Source organism: Crocuta crocuta, unplaced genomic scaffold (assembly GCF_008692635.1).
Source record: "Crocuta crocuta isolate KB4526 unplaced genomic scaffold, BGI_CrCroc_1.0 scaffold168, whole genome shotgun sequence".
In the NCBI taxonomy this organism is placed as follows: domain Eukaryota; kingdom Metazoa; phylum Chordata; class Mammalia; order Carnivora; family Hyaenidae; genus Crocuta; species Crocuta crocuta.
Window position 1 is genome coordinate 4,851,787 of NW_027532591.1, and position 8,786 is coordinate 4,860,572.

Genomic DNA, 8,786 nt, shown 5'->3' on the forward strand with positions numbered 1-8,786 from the left:
CACAGGCAGGACTACATCAGTCCTGCGTTCTATCCAAAGAATCACAAACAGCTTACTGAGAAATAAGATGGTAAGTGACTACTCTATAAAAATACACTGAGAGGGGCATCTGGGTGGCTCAATTGGTTAAGCATCCGGCTTCAGCCCAGGTCATGATCTCACAGTTCATGAGCTGGAACCCCACATCAGCCACTCTGCTGTCAGCACAGAGCCCACTTCCATCCTCTATCCCTCCCCCCCATACACCCGGCCCTTCCCCTCTCATGGGCTTTCTTTCTCTCACGCTCAAAAATAATAAATTAAAAAAAATTTTTTTTAATACACTGAGGACTTGCATCTGAAACTTGCAAGGAAAGAAAACATCATAATTGTGGTTAAGTCTCTAAATTTAGCCTTCTAGTCCAGAAGTTCTGAGAACACAATTTCATCTAAACTCAGGTGAAAATTACTTGTACCAAAAGTCTTATTTTGGGGCACCTGGGTGGCTCAGTTGGTTGAGCATCTCACTTCGGCTCAGGTCATGATCTCACGGTTCGTGAGTTTGAGCCCTGCGTCAGGCTTTGTGCTGACAGCTCAGAGCCTGGAGCCTTCTTTGGATTCTGTGTCCCCCTCTCTCTGTGCTCCTCCCCTGCTCACACCCTGTCTCTCTCTCTTTCTTTCTTTCTTTTTTTAAATGTTTTATTTATTTCTAGGAGANAAGAATAAAGATTTTTTTTTAAAATTTTTAAGTCTTATTTCATCATATATATTGAGAAATATAAATGCTCAGTGGATCAATACTCATATTCTATTCTCTTCCTAGATGATAGGAAAACTTAGCCCAAAAATAATCATATTGGATGAAAATGTGATTTGGTGAGTAAATCAAAGTACAAGAAAGGTACCTCAGAGGGACACCTGGATGGCTCAGTTGGTTAAGCGGCCGACTTCGGCTCAGGTCATGATCTCACAGTTCGTGGTTTCAAGCCCCACGTCAGGCTCTGTGCTGACAGCTAGCTCAGAGCCTGGAGCCTGTTTCAGATTCTGTATCTCTCTCTCTCTCTGACCCTCCCCTGCTTGCGCTGGCTCTCTCTGACTCTCAAAAAACAAATAAAAAAACATTTAAAAATTAAAAAAAAAGAAAAAAGAAAAAAAGAAAGGTACTTCAGAGATAAGTGTGCTCAAACCAGTGGATCTGTTGGTAGATCATAAAGGGAACAAAACATAGAGGGCTATATATGCCTTTTTTTTTTAAAGCGCTTTCTCCTGTATTTAATGGGGAGTCAATGAACATTTGTAAGCAAGGAAGAGATATGATCTGATCTGCGAAAGGTTTTCTCTTGATTCCTTCAAGGACAGACTTCAGTGGTTGGTAACTTTATAGACCCTGTCTGATGATAAGCTCCAGCCAAAACAACCATTTCACCCACCATGATGTACACTATGTATTCTTCATGTTTGTATTCCCAGCACCCAGCACAATCCTGACACACAGAAAATATCTAGAAATTGCTTCTTAACATGCTAAGTTGCCTATGTTCAAAGTTTAAAATTTTTGTGATTCTTACAAATAGTACACAATATCAAAGATCCTACAGTATGTTTCCACCTGAAAGATAGTGTAAAGGATCTATTCCTCTTTGTCTTTTTGCATTCTTAAACATTAACTTAAAATATGTTTAAATGTCTATTACAGAGGTGCCTGGCTGTCTCAGTTGGTAGAGCATGCATACTGTTGATTTCAAGGTTGTGAGTTCAAGCCCCACGTTAGGCATAGAGCTTACTTTACCATAAGAGACTCTTAAATACGGAGAACACACTGAGAGTTGATGGGGGTGGAGGAGAGGGGAAGGGTGGGTGATGGGCACGGAGGAGGGCACTTGTTGGAATGAGCACTGGATGTTATATGGAAACCAACTTGATAATAAACAAAACAAAACAAAACAAAAATACTTATGGTGGGCACCTGGGTAGCTCCGTCAGTTAAGCGTCCAACTTTGGCTCAGGCCATTATCTCACAGTTTGTGGGTTCAAACCCTAAGTTGGGCTCTGTACTGGCAGGTCGGAGCCTAGAGCCTGCTTCGGATTCTGTGTCTCCCTCTCTCCCTGCTACTCCCCTGCTCATGCTTGCTCTCTCTCTCTCAAAAATGAAGAAACATTAAAAAGAAATCAAAAATTAAAAACAGAGGGGCACCTGGATGGCTCAGTCGGTTAAGTGTCCGACTTTGGCTCAGGTCATGATCTTACGGTTCGTGGGTTGGAGCCCTGACAGCTAGCTCAGAGCTGGAGCCTGTTTCAGTATCTCCCTCTCTCTCCGACCCTCCCCTGCTCACACTGTCTCTCTCTCTCAGAAACAAATAAAACATTAAAAATAAATAAATAAATAAATAATTTAAAAAGAATGCTTATGGCACAGGGGGCCTGGCTAGCTCAGTTGGAAGGGCATGCAACTCTTGATCTTGGGGTTGTGATTTCAAGCCCCATGTCGGGCATAGAGCAGACTTAAAAAAAAAAAAATCATAGGGACACCTGGGTGACTCATTTGGTTAAGCACCCAACTCTTGATTTTGGCTCACAGTTCATGGGATCAAACCCTGTGTCAGGCCCTGAGTTGAACTTGCTTGTGATTTTCTCTCTTTCTCTCTCTCTCTCTGCTCCTCTCCTCTCTTTATGCACACTCCTTAAATAAATAAACATTTATAAATAAGTAAGCATAAACATCTATTATATAGTAAATATTCACCAAAAATTAATTCCCTTTCTTTTTAAAATTCAATTTATTCTCATCTACCCCAGTTTGGATTTCCTGTGCCCTTATACTCACAGTAGCATGTATGTACTTGCTATCTATTGATACCATTTAGTTTGTTCTTAGGATTCTATATGTGGAATTTTAAGCTACAGCCACACCTTTTGGGTTACTTCCTTGAAGCATTAGAAACAGTCTGTTTTATTAAGATGGGTGTTTCGGGGTTTTGTGGTGTTTTTTTTTTTAATTTGAGTAAGATCTGAGAATTAGAAAGGACATACCTCACGATACAGTTGGATATATCAAGAACACAGATACATGGCAGGAAATGATTCTATATAGGTAGCCTGGGGCCACATCTTAAAGGTCATGTATGCCATTTCAAAGAGCAGGCCCTTATCCTGCAGTTAATGATTAGCCCTGGAATATTTGCAAGTGAGGCAGAGAAATGATCAGATCTACCTTCTACAGCAAAACTTACAGGTGATCATCCAACTTCTGTTTGAATATCTGTAATTACAGGGGTTATTCTTTCTCTAATCTAGCTATTCTAGGTGTTAGAAGTTCTTCCTTCACTGAATTAAAATCTTTCTTCTATAATGTCTTGTTGGGTTTGCTTTTGTTTTGGTAATTCTGATCTCAAGAGAAACATAAGGCCTCTTTTTCTTCATATGTAAAAACAAGGATGTGAACTAGATGAACTAGGCAGAAAGGGGTTTAAGGTCTATAATTCTGACATGAACTCCTTTTAAGTCAGCTGTTTTACTTCCCTCTAAAATTATCTCTCCTTTTTGTCTCTAAAACAAAAATGAAATCCAACTCCATTGTAACAACCTCCTTATGACCAATTATAGTGTGTTAGGATAATCTGATTCATCTCTGTATCCTATGAAATGCCATGCACTCAATCCAGAAACAAACCCTCACCTATATGGTGAGGCACCCATGGCTGTAATTTTTGGATATGACACTGCAACAAAAGAAAATTTAGACAATTGGACTTCATAAAAATTAAATTTTTGTGCATCAAAAGACAGTATCAACAGAGTAAAAAGGCAACCAAGGAACAGGAGAAAATGTTTGCAAATCCTATCTCTGAGAAGCGATTAATATCCAGAATATGTAGAGAACTAAAAGTCAACAACAACAAAACAACCTTATTCAAAAATGGGCAAAGGACGTGAATACACATTACTCCAAAGAAGATCTACAAATGGCCTATAAGGACATGAAAAGATGCTCAACATCATCAATCATTAGGGAAGTGCAAATCAAAAGTACAATGAGATGTCAACTCACATTTGTTAGGATGTCTACTATCAAAATCAAAAACAGGAGCATCTGGGTGGCCTAGCGGGTTGAGCATTGGACTTTGGTGCAGGTCATGATCTCATGGCTCACGGGTTCGAGCGCCATGTCAGGCTTTGCACAGATAGTGTAGAGCCTGCTTCAGATTTTCTGTCTTCCTCTTCCTCTACCCCTCCCCCTGGCATGCACATGTGCACTCTCTCTCTTTCTCTCTCTCTCTCTCTCTCCCTCGAAAATAAAAAAAACATTTAAAGAACAAACATAGAAAACTAAGTATTGGTGTGGGTATGGAGAAATTGGAACACCTGTGCATTGTTGATGGGAAGGCAAAATGGTGCAGCCACAGTGGAAAACAGTATACTGGTTCCTCAAAAAATTAAACATAGAATTACCATATGATCCAGCAATTCCACTTCTGAGCAAATACTCAAAGGAATCGAAAGCAGAGATTTGCACACTCATGTTCATAGCAGCATTATTCACAATATCTAAAAAATGAAAGCAATCGAAGTATCCATTGACAGATTAATGGATAGGCAAAATGTGGTATATACATACAGTGGAATATTATTTGGCCTTAAAAGGAAAGAAATATTGATACATGCTACAATATGGATAAACCTTGAAGACACTGTGCCAAATAAAATAAGCCGGTCACATAAAAACAAATACTGTGTGATTCCACTTACATGAGGCACTAGAGTAATCAACTTCATACACAGTAGAATGGTGGTTGCCAGAGGCCAGAGGGAGAGGAGAATGAGAAGCTGTGTAATAAGTATGGAGTTTCAGTTTTGCAAGATGAAAAGAGTTCTAGAGATAGATGATGGTGATGGCTGCATGACCATAAGACTATACTTCATACTACTGAACTGTACACTTGAAAATGATAAAGATAGTAAACTTTATGTTATACGTATTTTAGCACAATTTTTTTAAATTGTCAAAAAAAGGGGCGGCACCTCTCAGCTCAGGTCTTGATCTCAGGGTTGTGAGTCCAAGCACCACATTGGGCTCTGTGCTGGGTGTGAGGCCTAATAAATAAATAAATAAGTAGTGAAAAAAAAGATATGCACTCTGAAGAGTTCTGGAGCTGCAAAGCTCTCTTCCCTAAAGGAACTCTTAGAAATGTAAACAGATAATAATACAACATGATAATTGTCATAATAAGGATACTATAAAGTATTATGAGGATACGAATAAGGGATAATTAGCTTTGCCTAGGAGAGAATAACTGTTTATTAGGGAAAGAATGACCAAAAAGGTTTGTATAATAAATATCCCTGCAACGTCCTTGAAGAGTGAAGGAGACTTAGCCATTTAGAGAAGAAAAGCGTTCAAGATTAGAAGAGAGGGGCACCTGGGTGGCTCAGTCAGCTGAGTTGAGCATCCCGCTCTTGATTTCGGCTCAGGTCATGATCTCATGGTTTGTGTGTTCGAACCCCACAGCATGGAGCCTGCTTCGGGTTCTGTCTCCCCTCTCCCCCCCGCCCCCCCCGGTCCCCTGCCACCCTCCTGCTTGCTCTCTTTCTCTCTCTCAAAATAAACAAAACTTTAAAAAGAAAAGATTAGAGGAGAAAGAGTATAGGGCATGTTTCAGAAACCTATAAGCAGCTGGCATACTGGAGGGCAAGTTAACAGGAGATGACACTGGAGAGATGGCCAGGACCAGATCACAGGCCTACAATACCATGCTAACCACATGGGCTTAACCTGAAAGGTAGTCCCTTAAATGTTTCAACCAGGAGACTGATGTACTATATCATATTTGGATTTTTTTTAATTAATTTTTTTTAATTTCTGAGAGAGAGAGAGAGAGACAGCATGAGCAGGGGAGGGTCAGAGAGAGAGAGACACAGAATCTGAAGAGGCTCCAGGCTCTGAGCTAGCTGTCAGCACAGAGTCCGACGCAGGGCTCAAACCCACGAACCGTGAGATCATGACCTGAGCCAAAGTTGGCCACTTAACCGACTGAGCCACCCAGGCGTCCCCATTTTTGGATATTTAAAACAAGATTCATCAGCAGTGTGTAGAAAAGAATAGAGGAGTCAAAACTGAAAACAGTGATGGGTTGTTGTAGAAAATTAGATGAGAGATTATGAAAGTTTGAAATAAGCAGAAAAGTGGGAATGGATAAAAGGGACAAATTGGAAAAATATTACAGTGATAGGATCAGTAAGACTTAAGTGAGTTATCAAATGTGTTGTGCATGTTAGATGAAGGCTTTCATGTGAATAAGGCCATTCTTATCCAGGGAAGTTTCTCCAGTGCCAACTCTCAATAATGAGTAGCTGCTGGTGCACAGTTTAGGAAAAGAGCCTAAAACTCAATCTAGGCATAATAAGAAAGAAAGATAAGTTAGTAATATCTGCAATGATGCAGAATGGAGGAGCCCAGCTCATGACAGATATTTAGCATTCCTGTTATCAGGCAAAGGAAACATAAAAATGTACTGTGTGTTTTAAGGAATGCATATGGTAGGGGTGCCTTGCTGGCTCAGTTGGTGGGGAATGTGACTTTTGATCTCAGGGTCATGTTGGGCATAGAGCTTACTTAAAAAAAAAAAAAAGACAGAGTAAATATATATGGTGTATTGCCATTTTTTTTTTAAGTTTAAGAACAGACAAACCTAATCCTCATTGATGGAAGTCAAAATAGTGTAGATATGGACTAAGGGGGATATAAGGGAGACTTCTAGAAATGTTCTAGATCTTGAACACGTGTATACATATAGAAACAACCATTGAATTGTACACTTAAGTTTGGTGCTCCTTATTACATGAATGGTATACATCTATAAAATGTGAAAAAAAAGTTAATATGTGTTTAAGGAATGGCAAATAGTCTGATATAACATAGGGTAAGGAAGAAAAAAAAAGGTTAACAGATTATTGGGAGATAAAGTTGGAGAGGTAGAATGCCAGTAGATTGTGAAGGGACTTGAAAGCCATGTTAAAGAGTTTGGGCTTGATCCTGCAGGCTTTGGAGTTTTGAGGTAAGGGAAATATATGCTCATATCTCTATTTTGGCTGTGGAGAATCTGCTCTGGAGAGAGAAAGATGTTTCTCTAACCCAGATAGGATCTCAGACCCTGTATTTTCTTGGCTAAAGGGATATAAATTTTATGACCATCTTAGGAAATCATGAAAAGGAAGAGAATTCAAAAATTACCTGTGAAAGCACAGAGAGTGACTTTAATTCAAACTTCAAATATTTTTGTTATAGACCTATCATAACCACATTGTAAAATTTCAAGCCTAAAGAAAAGTGGCATAAACTACCAATAAATCCATCACGGTATTATTAGCATTTTGATATACTGAATTGCCTGTCTTTTTTTTTTTTTTAATAGTTAGCTCTTCAAGATGAGGCAGCTGGCTTATGCTGACAGGAGAGTACCAGGGGCTAGGTCAGATACGGAGAAGCATTACCAAAAATAGTCTCTAAGTATATTTTGGCAAGAGCAAGGCAGAATCTAAATGAAAACCAAGTCAGAAATGCACATCTAAAATGAGGAAGTAGGGGCATCTGGATGGCTCATTTGGTGGAGCACGCGACTCTTGATCTTAGGGTGGTGAGTTCGAGCTCCACTTTGTCCATTTGTCAAGCCTAATCCATCAGGTGGGGTGCAAGACAAAGCACTCTGTTCAGCAAAAACCTGAAAAGGAACTAAAGGGCAAGAGTGCAAAGGATGAGAAGTTCAAGAGCTAGCCCCTGCAAGACAGCAATATCTATAGGAAAGTCCTTTTTCTGGGTGCCATTGAATATCGTTGCTTACAATGCTGGCCTAAATAGTTGTAATCTTAATTATTTTGGCCCCTTTGCACATAACCTTAAATAATAAGCATTTCTCATGTTGTTATATTGTCTTCATGACCACTTGTGTTTTCAAAGGCTGCTTCATTTTTAATAAAATAAACATTTTAAATAATATTTTTTTTTAAATAAAAGTTTTAGGGGGCTGCAGGCTGAGGCACGGAGACTGTCTGGCATTGAGTCCTGGGCCAGCCACAACTCAAAGTCCCAGACCCAGGGGACTCAAGAAGAAGCTAAAAGACTTGTGGTCTGGGAGTAGTGCTGCTGGCTGCTGCCTCTGCTGCTCTGCCTGTGCCCCGGCCACCTGAGTCCTGGGCCCCAACAGCCTCTAGGCCTAGGCACAGCCTGAGGAGCCCGACGTGCTGCTGCCTGTGCTGCTGTGAGTAATATGAGCATCTTCTCCACAGTCATTTATAAATTAAAATGAAGGACATTTCTTCGTATAACCGAGATACTAACAAGTTAGAGGCTATCTCTCAGGATATATAACAGAGGAGTCTTGTTTGGGCTTCTGCTTTGAGGTACACCAGGGAGTCAAGTGTGGCTACTTCTAGCTGGGGTTTGAAGAAACTGGTTGCGTGAAGGATTTTGGCACTCAGCCAGTGAAAGATAAAGGAGCCTGCTGCCTCCAGCTTTGCTCCCTTCTTGGAGAATCTGGGAATGGGCCTGATCAGCAGCTGCAATGCTCACCCTGAGAATTCCAGTGGCTGCACCATGAGAAAGTCCGGGGGTGACCAGGACAATATAATAGACCAGGCTTGTGGCTTGGAGAAGTTAGGTATCTAAGTAGAAAAAGAAAAAGAAAATCAGACAAAAGTCCCAATTTCTCCTTGAAGATTTTAGCCTTTAAAAACCCAAAGTGGAGGGGCACCTGGGTGGCTTAGTCAGTTGAGCAACAGATTGAGATCATGATCTCATGGTTCATAAGGTCAAA

The 8,786-nt window shown here is 40.3% G+C and overlaps 1 pseudogene; it reads left to right on the forward strand.

Annotated features, from left to right (window-relative positions):
• Positions 1-8,275: 8,275 nt before the first annotated feature.
• On the forward strand, positions 8,276-8,586 carry LOC144244461 (ataxin-7-like protein 3B; annotated as a pseudogene).
• Positions 8,587-8,786: the final 200 nt, after the last annotated feature.